Source organism: Peromyscus leucopus, chromosome 6 (assembly GCF_004664715.2).
Source record: "Peromyscus leucopus breed LL Stock chromosome 6, UCI_PerLeu_2.1, whole genome shotgun sequence".
NCBI lineage: Eukaryota > Metazoa > Chordata > Mammalia > Rodentia > Cricetidae > Peromyscus > Peromyscus leucopus.
This window is the reverse complement of record NC_051068.1, coordinates 11966743-11979303: the sequence shown is the minus strand read 5'-3', so window position 1 is coordinate 11979303 and position 12561 is coordinate 11966743. Positions and strand designations below refer to the sequence as shown.

The following is a 12561-nucleotide window of genomic DNA, read 5'->3' as shown; positions in this document are numbered from 1 at the left end:
TTTTGAGACATGTCGGCTCCTGGCAGTACCAATCTACTTCAGAGAAAATATGGGCATTGAAGAAACTGCATATGGAGTTAACTTTCATTGTGGCAAAAGTTAGCCACTGGACAACAAAGTATCCTCAAATCAACAGGACAAAATGGACAGACAGAACACGAAACAAAGGACTACCGATTCCTGCCAAAACAAGTGTGGTTATGGCTTTATCAGAAGGCATCTTCTGAGGCCAGGACAATATGGCACCATCCCTGAAGTGGCCTTCACAATCCGGAAAAGTACAGTGCCCTTTTCTTAGAAGGCAGCTGAACAGGCAGTGGCCGATGGCTTCTGCGTGCAATGGAACAGCAACTGAAAGCTCACGCCTCTCAATAGTAGACTGGCATTTAATAGAGGGATGTGGAGAAGAAGGGGATGCTGAGATGAAGCCATATATACACAGCCAAGAAGAATGGACAGCTGAATTCAAAAACCATCAACAATTTCCAGAATTTAAAATCCTGAATCATGACATGACACTAGTGGAATTCAGGTGTTTCTGGTACATGGACTGCTCTCACCCAATGTGAGGTTGAACTGTTGACCTTGTGTACAACCTACTTCACAAATGAGTCTGTCAGATACGATAAGCCTATAGGCTGAAGATGATGCCCCAACACTGCGAAGAAACCTCAGGTGACTGTCCAGGCAGCTGGCTATTTCTTTCAACTCACAAATTTTTTGGAAGTTGCTTGCGTGCACTTCCTGTTTTTATTTTTGTTAGCTAATATTATTTCCTTCTTGGGTCTCTGAGGGAGTTGAAGATTAGTTAGTTATAGTTGAAGATTAATTAGGATAGAAAGTGAATTAGATACATTTTGGACTTACTAAAACAGGATAGATAAGGGAATTATTTTCTCTGATTTGTCAAATACAAATGGACTAGACATCGTTTAGGTATTTGTTACTTGTATATATTGTATATAGTTATTGTACTTTTGTATATAGTTTTTCTTTTGTTAGTTATAACCTTTTGCCTTTTTTCTTTTTATTAAAATAGAAAAGGGGAAATATGGTGACATTTTATTTGTACTGAAATGTGATTTTAATTTTATGTTAATAAATAAAGTTGCCCTGGGGTCAGAGCTATTAGAGCCATAGCAAGAGCATGGTGGTTAGAAGAGCTAGGTAGATTTCTGTGTGTTCAGGGATACAGCCAGCATTGGAGACATATGCCTTTAAGACCTGGAGGGCGGTACTTACAGGCAGTGATGAGGCAGTCATGTGGTTGGGTTTACAACCAATGAGAAGGCAGAACAGAAAGACTATTTAAACACAAACAGGAAGTAGCTCTCTCTCGGGGAAGTTAGGAGCACTGCAGGAGGTAAGCTTTTATCTCTGAGCTCTGACCTCTCGGCTTTCTCTTTTACATTGGCTCTGTGTTTCTTATTTTAATAAGACGATTGGTTACATCTACAGCAGGTGTTTAATCCCTGAGTCCTGGGGTGTGTGAGCAACTGGGACAACATGCCTTAGGTGTCAGGAGGGACTAGTAGAGTCTATGATAGAAACTTACAATAGGGGATTGGAGGCGACATATACTATTTTGTCTCTTCTGTATCCTTTTACTTTGAAAATTGACCTCCCTATTACCAACCACCATCCCAGGGCCCTTCTGTGATGTCACATCCCCACAGATACAGTTCCATGAGTAGAATGAAGGTAGAAAATCAGAATGCTGTTCTGATGGCATGGTTGATCACTATGATCCCTTGAGGCCAATCAGATTTCAGTAGGGTCACTTGAAACCCCTGTTAATGTGGACATTTGGATGTTTGACGAGATCATTTCTCTGTCCTTTTGATGACAAAGTCAACACAAATCTGAAACTTCTGATGGCTACCTAGAATGCATCCTACCATAGGAAGACAATCTTCTGGAAAATGTAGGTCTTCCAAAATCAAAAGAGCCACAAAGTGAGAAGAGAAAAAAAAAAAAAACTAACTAGCTGGACTTAGCTATGTGCCAAGACTAAGTATCTGTTGACACAATTTATATCAGCCAATATATTTCTCATTTGCTTGGATATATTTGAATTATATTTCTGTCATTTATTTCAGAAAAGTTCTGAGTAATACGGAAACTCAATTATCTTGACCCAGCTTCCTTCTTTCTCCCCTCCCCCATCCCTCTCTTCTTTTCTATTTTTTCTTCTTCCTTCCTTTTCCTGTCTAATATTAAAAAACTTCTCTGAGCCTTGCATGATGGTATGTGCCTATAATCCCAATACTCAGGAAGTATAGACAGGAAGATTACAAGTCCAAGGCCAGACTGGGATATAGAGTGAAAACCTAGGTCAGAAAAAACGATCTCAGTGGTAGAGCACTTGGTTAGCATGTAAAAAGCTTTGGTCAGGCCCAATACTACTTAAAACAAAGGCAAAACAATCAGAAACTGTTGGGTCCCATAAGGCCCGGGCATGAGGCCCAGTATAACTTCCTGAGCCTAGCTCGAGTTTGGCAACCTGTCTTCGGACATGACTTCTGCATATGAGTGACTCAGCTCAACCTGACCTAGAATCGCCTCTGCCTAGTAACTGCTGAGACGGCATCATCTCATTGGCCTGCTACCCTCACTCCATTCCTCATCACCCCAACCTATATAAGTCCACTCCTGATGCAATAATATGAGTTCCTGCTTTGACACGACTCCCAGCTCAGTGTGCTTCTCTCCGGTGGACAGGGGAGGTCTGGACCATCAACACTCACCATCCCACTCAGCACTAGGGAGAGACTGGCTGGACCGGTCCTGCCTCTGCCCTACCTGTCGGTCAGCCCAACAAGAGACAAGAAACAACCCCTCAAATACCACCTTTGTATATTCCAGTTCTGCCAAGTGTGCATTATTAGTTCTGTAGTGATCCTTAAAACCCTGGACATTATACTACTCTATCCAGTCCATTTCACCGTTCCCTTTCTTGGCTATTAAATGTTGTGACTATTAAATGGACTGATATTCCCTGGACAATAGCCTGGAGTTCCTCAGAAGGACTTGTAGTCTGTCAGAGATACTCCTTTCTCTGGCAGATTGGGTGGACATAGTATCACCTGTGTGCTGGTTAGCATTAATTATCAACTTGACAGGATCTAGAAGACAACCCTCCAGGCATTAGAGGACTGTTTAGTAAAGAAGTCTTTAGTGTGAGGGACTATGTGGATTAGGTTAATCTAGGTGGGAAGACACACCCTAAATGTGGATGGCAGTGTGCCTTGGACTGGGATCCTGGAGGGCATACGCCGAGCAGTGAGCTGAGCACTGATATCCGTTACTCTCTGCTGCCTGGTTGTGGAAGCAATGAGACTCACCAGCCATTGAGAGTTCCCGCCGCCCTGACCCGTCTGCCATGATGGGCTGTACCCTCGAAGTGTGAACTAGAACAAATCCTTTCTCCCTTTAGATGGTTCTGCCAAGTCATTTAATCTCGTCTACCAGAAAGATGCTAAGACAACTGCTGTTTTTCAGTGTGTATCGTGGAGGCAGACATTTCGTATGTGAGGTCAAGTAGATGAGCAGAAAGGTGTAAAACCACAAGTACATTTCTGTGGATATCAGAGAAAGTCCTGAGTGACTGAAGCCCTGAGTGAATGTGTATTCTGACACGGACATAGCCATGCTGGGGACCCCAAGGCCTGGAACCCATGGGACAAAATGGCAAAGCTGTTACCATATGGGCCAGAAGAGAAATGGCAAAGCTTTCTGGGGAGTCCAAATATGAGTGTTTATGGACCATTGCTCTGTGTGTGCAAAGTCCAGCAACCATGGCTTCCTCCTCCAGAAAGTTTACAGCCCGAGACTGCTCCCTACAGAGACTTCCAATAGAGAGCAGTTAATCCTCACTCTGTGCTGTGCCCGGTAAACTTGTTGAAGTTCCGAGTCACCGCTGTAGTATTTGAGAAGCCCATCTGATCCTAACTTCTATGTGTCCGGCCTATTCCTCACTGAGGGTAACCAGGGATCCAGGACCTAATCTGCTTGGCCCTTCTAAGATTAGCTCCTCTAACAGTGGCATTGTGACTGGCCCTGTTTCAAGCATTATTTCACAGCTTGGGAAGTCTGAGGCATGGCCCAGATGAAACGGAGAAAAGAATATTATTTCTTCTTTCTGCCTTTGATTGCCTCTCTTCTCCCCCATCTGTGCTAGAATACATATTATGTGATAAACCAAGCCTCCCTATTCATGGAAGCACAGTGTGGAAGTGATGTTGATTTCTTCAGAAAATAGAAAACCTCTTTAAGTGACACACTTCTTTGACTTTATATTGTTTGAAAGAGATTGTTTAAATGTATATATATTTCCACGTTTTCTTAAGCAAAGTTTGGTAATAATAGTAATAAAGCTACATGGTATGTCCCATAAGGTGGACCTTGTTTTAGTCATTGACACTGAGCATTTCATTCAGACCTACTCTTATGGAGGAAGACATACAGTACCCATTAAAGAGAGCAGTAAACGGAGGCCTTGCAGAGCCCTTTAGCTTAGCCAGGATAACAAACACATTGAGCTAGAGCTGGGATTTGGGCTTGAGTCCGTCACTCCACGGCCACCACTCCTAACACAGTGTCCTCATCAGGAGCATGGACTGTGTACTTTGCAAAGACTAACCACAGCGCCCCTCCACCCCCAACTCCCACCTCCCACCTCCCACCCCTCAGCCCTGGCTGCTGCTAGTCTGCTGTGTTTCTCCTCATGCTCCTCCTTGGCGCTACTCCTGTCGTTGGTATTTTCTCTTGTTCCCCTTATTATTAGAATGGTAACTGTAGCTCTGCCCTTCTATGTGGATTTGGCTTTGGAATATGTGGCCTCTGTGTCTCTGTGAAAACTGAGTAAGTGTCCATGGTAGTGACCCCAGACCCCCCAGGAGGCCATGTGCCTGACAAAGACATTGCATGGTGATCTCTGATAGAGAACGTTGGAGAGGCATCGCACTGCTCTGGTAAAGCCTCACTTTTAGACTTTCCTATTGGCTACGCAGGACTTCTTTGTTTCTGGGTCTCAAGGAAATATTGAACAGGTTGGTATTGGTTAATAAATAAATCCAGGTGTTATGGTTGGTACCTGAAATGTCCACAGGCTCATGTTTCCAGCATTGACCCCCAGCTTGTGGTTCTAGTTTGAAGGTGGTAGAGATTTTAAGAGGTGGGATTGGCAGAAGGAAGTAGATAACTAGAGGCAGAGCCTTAAGGATTATCCCTGGCCCTAGCCTGGCCTACTTCCTTGACTTCTTGGTCTGTTGTGATGTGAACAGCTTGTGCATTATGCTTTCCATCCATGTCATGCCTTCCCTGTCATGACAATCGAAACTTCTAGAACTGAGCTAAAATAAATCCTCTCTTGAGTTGTTGTTTTTTAATGTATATGAATGTTTTGCCTGCATGCATGTCTGTGCAGTGCTCATGGAGGCCAGAAGAGGGTGTCAGATCCCCTAAAACAGGAGTTGCCATGGGGTTGCTGGGAATCAAACTCTGGTCCTCTGGAATAGCAACCAGTGCTCTTAACCACTGAGCATCTTCCAGCCCGTTTTGATTTTTCTTTTAATTAAATGGGTGGATAAATGAATGAATTTTGAGGCAGAGTCTCTTGTAACCCAGGCTGGCCTCAATCTTACAATGTAGCTCCCATGGCTATTCTTGGTCATCAACTTTACTACATCTGGAATTAACTAAAACCCAAGCATCTGGGCTCTCCTGTGAGGGACTTTTGGATCTTAAGCTCAGATCATTTGAAGCCAGAAGACACACCTTGAATCTGGATTGATGAGGTCAAGACTCACCCTAGATCTGGGCCATCTTCCTGTGGCAGCCTACAGAAAAGACATGGAAGAAGAATGCTTGCTCTCTGCCTGATTGCCCTCCCTGTCCCTGGCAAGTCCATCCCTTCACTGGCATTAGAGCCTGGTTCTTTGGGATTCTGGTGCATGCTGAAGAGCAGCTGAGACATCCAGTCTTGTGGACTGAACAACTACTGGATTCTTGGACTTTCTATCAGGTGGCAGCCATTGTTGGAGTAGCTGGACCACAGCCTGTAAGCCACTTTAATTACATTGTCTCCAAGTGTTGCCATTAGAGGAGTATGCCACCATGCCTGCTTTATGCAGGGCTGGGGACTGAACCCAGGACTTCACCCATGCTGGGGAAGTACTCTACCAACTGAGCACATCCACAGCAACTATTTTGATCACGCACTGCAATAGTTATTAGCACACTATCTTGTGTGAGCTGCTGAGACACGTACATCCCTATACAGCTGTGCATTCACCCATGGGCAAGCTCAGAAACTCTGCTTATGTTGACCTTCTGTTTCTGTTCAAATATTGAGAGAAAAAAAGGAAAATGAAAAAATGGAGGTCTGTGCTATCTCAAGGATGTCTCTGATGGAATTGCAATGTATAGGTTGGGAACTACTTTAGTCACTTCCATAAAGGGTCAGAAGGGTGGACACCATCTTATTAGTTCGTGTGATTACTTATTATCATGTACCTTCAGTACCTGAAGCTGTAACAGATAGGGAGTTGATCTCTAGGTGAAAGCTTCTCATTCATGCCACGCCAGTGTGTTCTGCTGTAACGGTTCCTCCGGAGCCATTAGCTGGCTAATCTGTGGGATGTGACTAGACATTTTGCAAAGTTTGCTTTGTAAACATATTCTTAATGGTGTTTTGTTAAAATATCCCCATCTGAATAAAATTCACACGGAGTTTTAGACATTTGCCTAAGTGGAAAGTACAAGGATGGATCTTGATGCTTGCTTGTTTAGAAACAAACCCCCAAAGTGACTGCATTGTAATTCAGCGGCAAAGCAGAGTTCTGGGTTCAGTCTGGAGCATGCATGTAAATGCAACCAACACCTCTCTGACTTTGGGTTCAAAATAGGAAAAAAAAAAAAGCATTTTCTGGAAGGAGATGGGATGTATCTGGTTTATGAAGGGATAGTCTGACTTGATTTGGTTTGGTTTCAGAGGATATTTCTCAGTGACTTTCTTGTAACAGCCCATGCAAGTTTTCTTTGAGCTAAAATTTCCAAGCAGGTGGGGCTGAAGAGATGGATCCTTGGTGAAGAGTACTATATGCTTCTCCAGAGGACCTGGGTTCAGTTTCCAGCACTCACATAGTGGACCACAACAGTCTGCAACTCAGTTCCTGGGGATCCAACACCCTCTCTGGCCTCCACAGGCACGAGGCACACATGGTGCACAGACATACATGCAGGCAAAACACCCATATACATAACTTAACAATGAAGTTGTCAAGAGGTGGTACACAGATACGCATGTGTGTCCTTGTATGGTGAAGCCAGATGCTGCCTGTTTAGATGCAGTGAGCACTGATATCTGCAGCTATGGATTAAGTTCATATTTAGACCTGTAGCTCTATCTAACAGAGAATTAATTCTCTTAATTGTGTGTTTTCAGTATTATTTTATCTAGCCTTTTAGCTAGATAAAATACTGCTTTATAACATTGAAAAGGGTACTGAAATGTTTGCCTTGGGTGCTTTTATTTGAGAGACTTCATATATTATTATTTCTATATGCTTGGAAAATGTATGTAAGAGAATGGAAGACTTCAGAAGATTTTAAGTGTCTTTGAATGGTTCAATTTATTTTTGCCTCCCCTCTACCAGCGGGAATCTGCTCTGCTTCAAAGAGATAATTCTTTATCACTTAGCTTAATTTTTCCATTTTCAGTATTCTCAGGGCTTTGGGCATATTTTTGAGTTTCTTATAATCATATTCTACTCTATCCTGATTACCTTGTTTCAGGATTCTGGGCCTCAGTAATAATTATAATGAAATGTTACTAAATATTGTAGCATCTCCAAAGCCCCAACTCTTTTGCTTGTTGAGAGACTCACAGGACGGGGCCATGATTTATGAGAGCGTGATTCTCATTGTAGAGTGCTTGTGATGTGCCAGGGGAGACACCAGTGGTTTGACTTTGGAAATATGGGCACGATGTTAGAGGACTTGGAAGTGGTATTGTCAATGACAACTGTGTGAACTTTACTGTGTCTGTCTGGGTCACTAAACAGGATGCTTAGAAGAGAACAGGCCATCTTTGCATCTGGAGATGCACATTTACTCTTGGGCGGGAGTGTGTGCTGCCGTGGTGGCCTCCAGCCATGCTGCCATTGATTTTCCTCGGAAAGCTCTCTTTTCTTCTGGGGTGATTCTGCTATACCTTACTTCCCCCTCTTGACAGAGTGAGCTCATTTGGGGGGGGGGCACTCCCAAACTGCAAACTCAAAAGTAGGCTGCACACCAGAAACCGGGGTGAACTGGAAGAGCCAGCGGCAGTTTGTGTGACTTAGGATGCATTGAGCCTTTCTGTCTTGGGTTTTAGTTTTTTGAAATAGTTTCATGAAAATGGAAGAGGAGGCAGTGGAAAGAGGTTTCTCCCACCCGGCCCTTACTCCTACTTCGTACGAGTTAGTGGCATCAAGTACCTGCCATGCGGTGTTTTAGTCTTTCCATAGAGATTAATAGTTTGTAATATTAACATGTATTTTGTTAATTAAAAGCTATTCTCACTACTTTGTATTTTCCTTGTTCACACTCAAAAAGTATAACATGATAAACTTGAGTGAAAATCTCATGAAATCCATCCCTTTCACAGAAAACAGACAGTAATAGAAATTTAAGAAAAGGAAAAATATTTCCAAGACACTTGGCTAAATTTAATTTCACACTTTTCACTATTTTTATTTCCTTCAGACTAATTTAGATTCATTCTAAGTTATTTTGTAGAAAATGGTTAGGTTGGCTCTTAATTTTTAATATTGTCATAACGCTGCTGTAAAGCAGATGGAACACGATCTTTCTGCACACACAGAGAGTATTTCTGAGAGTCACTGACTAGAAAGTGAATTGCTAAGGCAATCATTTTGGTCTTTAAAAATTCTGATTGATTCTTCTGGATGACTTCTCAAAAATAGTTACCAATTTATATAGTCCATCCACATAAGGTAACTGAGCGAGTGCACTAAACATAACCCTAATTTTCTTTTTTCTCAGGTTAGTTAAGATGTGCATTAGCTGCGGTGACCCAGGCAAATTATCTAACCCTCCGATGCACCAAACTGTCTGCTTAATTCATCTTCCTTCCCACCCTTTCCCTGTCCCAACCGCCCTGCTCTACCCAGAGCAGAGCACAGTGGCGAGAGGCCCTCCTCATGCCCGTTTGACTGGGTGGATTCCACGTGTTGTCCCAGCTCTGTGATACTCAGATCCACCTCAGCACTGCACTTTCTGTCTCAGCTTGGCCATTGTTCTTTGGTGACAGATGCCACCACCGCAATCAGAATCTTCATGCTTTAGAACCCCTTTCCCCTCTGTTAGGATTCTTTATTTCTGTGGTTTTAGAGTCTCATATATAGATATCTAGTTTGAATGGTCTGAAATTAAAGTATCCACCTCTGCTTGGTCTAAGGAGAGGTAGTGATGTGATAACAGGAGATATATAAATCCTAAAGCCACATATGTATCACCTCATTGTAAGAATTCATCTTTAAAAAAAATTAAAATGTGTATGTGTGAGTGAGAGAGTGTGTGTGAGTGAGTGTGTGTATGTGAGAGTGTGTGTGTGAGTGTGTATGTGTATAAGTGTGTGAATGTGAGTGTATATGTGTGTATGAGTATGTGTGTGTGTGAATATTGTGTGTATGTGTTTGTGTGTGTATGCATCTGCATGTGTGTGTGCTGTGAGTGCATGCGGTTGTCATAGGAGGACATCTGCCTGAGCAGTCCCGTCACTCTTTGCCTCAATCCCTTGCAACAGGAACTCTTACTGAGTCTGGAGCTGGGTGGGTGATGCCCTCCTGTCCAGCCCCCTACTGTGCTGGGGTGGCAGGTACATGTGTGACCATGCACAGCGATTCACATGGATTCTTGGGATTTGACCTCAGCTCTTCTTGTTTGTGCAGCAAGTGCTCCCACCCACTGCGTGATGACCCCATCCTGTAAACCCTAAATTCGGATGTTTTCCCTTATTTTGCCTATGTTGCTGCAGGGCTCCATGACACTTCCCTCTTTTATGGCTTGCACGTACCTTTTCTATACTTTATTTTCATTAGGACTTAACCCACAATATTGCTTAATTGTTCTGTCAAGGGCTGGGATGAGTCTTTTCAAAAGGGAGTTGATATGCAAGACAATTTAGCACAGGAAAGGTGACTTTACCTTCTAGTATTTGATGTACATGGAACTGAACCCAAGTTTTGCAGCTAGCTCAAGGAACTGCCTGGGCCTAGATTTGATACACTCCAAGGCTGGATGAGTTCTCTGTCCATCATAATACTGTTACCTACTCATGTCACGATTGTCCCTTCCCATCGCCAGCACTGTGACAACTCATTTAATCTCCAGACATCTCTGACCACAAAGCCCCTTCAGTTTTATCTAATGTGCAGTTCTAGAATGCTTACTCTGTGCTGGGTGCTTTACAATATTTTACTCATTTCTTTCTTAATGGCTGTCTCATTTTTGTTTCCCTGCCCTTAAGAGACTCTTTCCCTGTAACAATCTTTAAACACCCTCAACATGACCACCCCATTCCCCTACTTCCTCCAACTCTCAGACCCCAGTTGGTCCACCTCCTGCAGGGCTGTGAGGGACTTCATGTCTTAGCCAACCTCCCCTGAACATCCTTTGATTCATTAATGTCTCTTTCAAAGAATCTAGTCCTTGGATGTGTTTTGCTTGGCATAGACTTTTTAAATTTGTTTTCTGAGTGGAAAAAAAAAAAAAAAAAAAACAGAAGTAGCTTAAAGCCATTCTAGAGAGCCTGTCCTTCCCAGTGCCCTGTCTACCACATCGGTTCTAGCTTTTCTGTTTGATCTTCAAATGTGTCTGAGTTAGAAATGTGTCAAGTGTCACATGCTGGATTGACCCTGCGTGCAATCACCCCTGGTTTCAGATGGCCTGAGCCCAGCGAGGGGGCTCCTTCGGGCTATGATGCTATGCAATTGATTCCACAAGTTTAGATTGCTTGATCACAGCACTTCTCCTTCCCATGCATTTTCCTTCCATGAAGTCTCTGAGGCTAGATTTATCATAGTTATCTTCAGAATAAAAGTCCTCTTGCACTCAAGCATCATCAAAGAGCATATGGTTTCCTGAGAGTGTCCGATTAGAAGCCAAGGAAAGGATTAATGGAACGTGGTATCCCCTAAGCTCCATTTTCTTGGTTATGGCTCTCCGGTCTTCTCTCTCCTCTCACCCCACCTTCTACCATTAGCACTTAGCTTCCTGAGCTACTGCTTCATCCCCAGAATGCTCTCTCTGGGGACTTGCCCATCTCTCTCCTTTAAATATATGAGACACGTTAACACTGGCTTAGCTGTACCAATAGGGTGACCACACTGTTGTACAGCCAACAACAGATTGTCTACTCCACAGGGGCTATCTGCAGGAGAAGACAAGGAATGATTACAATCAGCAAAACATAGTCTTCCTATCACAAGAGATCACTTGTTTTAGAGCTAGGCAACAAGTTTTAAGCCGATTTTCTTTTCTTACAGACAGAGAAACCCAGATTCAGAGGGGACACATCAGTTAAGACAATACCTGATTGCTAAAGAGGCAGACATGGAGCCCAGAAATGGAGCTGGCCTGTTAGCTGTGATATTAGAGGTACCATTTGCATACATGAGCCTTTTCTCATTGTAACTATGGAAAGTCTTTGCAGTAGTATTTTACCTTTGATCTTATCTAAACCAAAATGAATAATTGAATTCCATGGAAATTCGTTAAAACTGTAAGTGTTAACGAGAAAATTTCAGAAAGTGGCTAAGTTTCTTTGACTCATTCCATGGATACTGCTTTGCTCTTAATCATGTCTTGGCTAGTCTGGTGTCCTGGAAAGATGGTAGTTTTGCTGAGTGTGTATGTGTGTGTGTATGTGTGTGTGTATGTGTGTGTGTTTGTGTGTGTGTGTGCATGTATGTATTTGTTTGTGCATGTATGTGTGCCTGTTTGCATGTGTGTACATGTGTATAGGATGTGTATATGTGTGTGTCTGTGTATATATGCATGTGTGTGCAGGTGTGTATGTGTGTGTATGTTGTACATACACATGTACATGTATGTTTGTGCATGTAGTGGCCAGAGGACAACATTAGGCATTGTTCCTAAGTTGCCACTTGCCATTATTGGTGACAGAGTCTCTCAATTGTCCTAAACTTTCCAAGTAGGCTAGACAGGCTGGTCAGTGAAGCCCAGCTATCTTCCACTCTCCTCTCCCCCACTTAGCTTTTTATGTGGGTGCGGTAAGTCAAACGCAGGCATTACACTTGCAATGCAAGTGTTTACACACTGAGCTGTCACTCCAGTTCACGTGTGCTTTTCTGCTAGTGTCCCTGGTACTGTTCCTTTGGCCTTTCACATCTGTGTCATGGACGTACCCTACAGCAGAGCTCAAAAGCTACCGGCTTCTCTCCCTACTGGGCTTTGCCATGAGAAATAGTTTGAATATCCAGACATGGAACATTTTTGCAAAATATGTACACACACACACACACACACACACAC

General features: G+C 43.1%; 1 protein-coding gene and 1 long non-coding RNA gene across 2 annotated transcripts in view; one reads left to right on the top strand and one right to left on the bottom strand.

Annotated features, from left to right (window-relative positions):
- Positions 1 to 12561, bottom strand: part of Kcnmb2 (potassium calcium-activated channel subfamily M regulatory beta subunit 2) — a 294634-nt gene that overhangs the window by 255045 nt on the left and 27028 nt on the right. The window lies entirely within an intron of this gene.
- LOC119088149 overlaps positions 1324 to 12561 on the top strand; it is a 32487-nt gene continuing 21249 nt past the window's right edge. The window contains exons 1-2 of the long non-coding RNA XR_005091734.1: positions 1324 to 1363; positions 11553 to 11664. This is a non-coding gene — a long non-coding RNA (uncharacterized LOC119088149). The remainder of the gene's footprint in view (positions 1364 to 11552; positions 11665 to 12561) is intronic.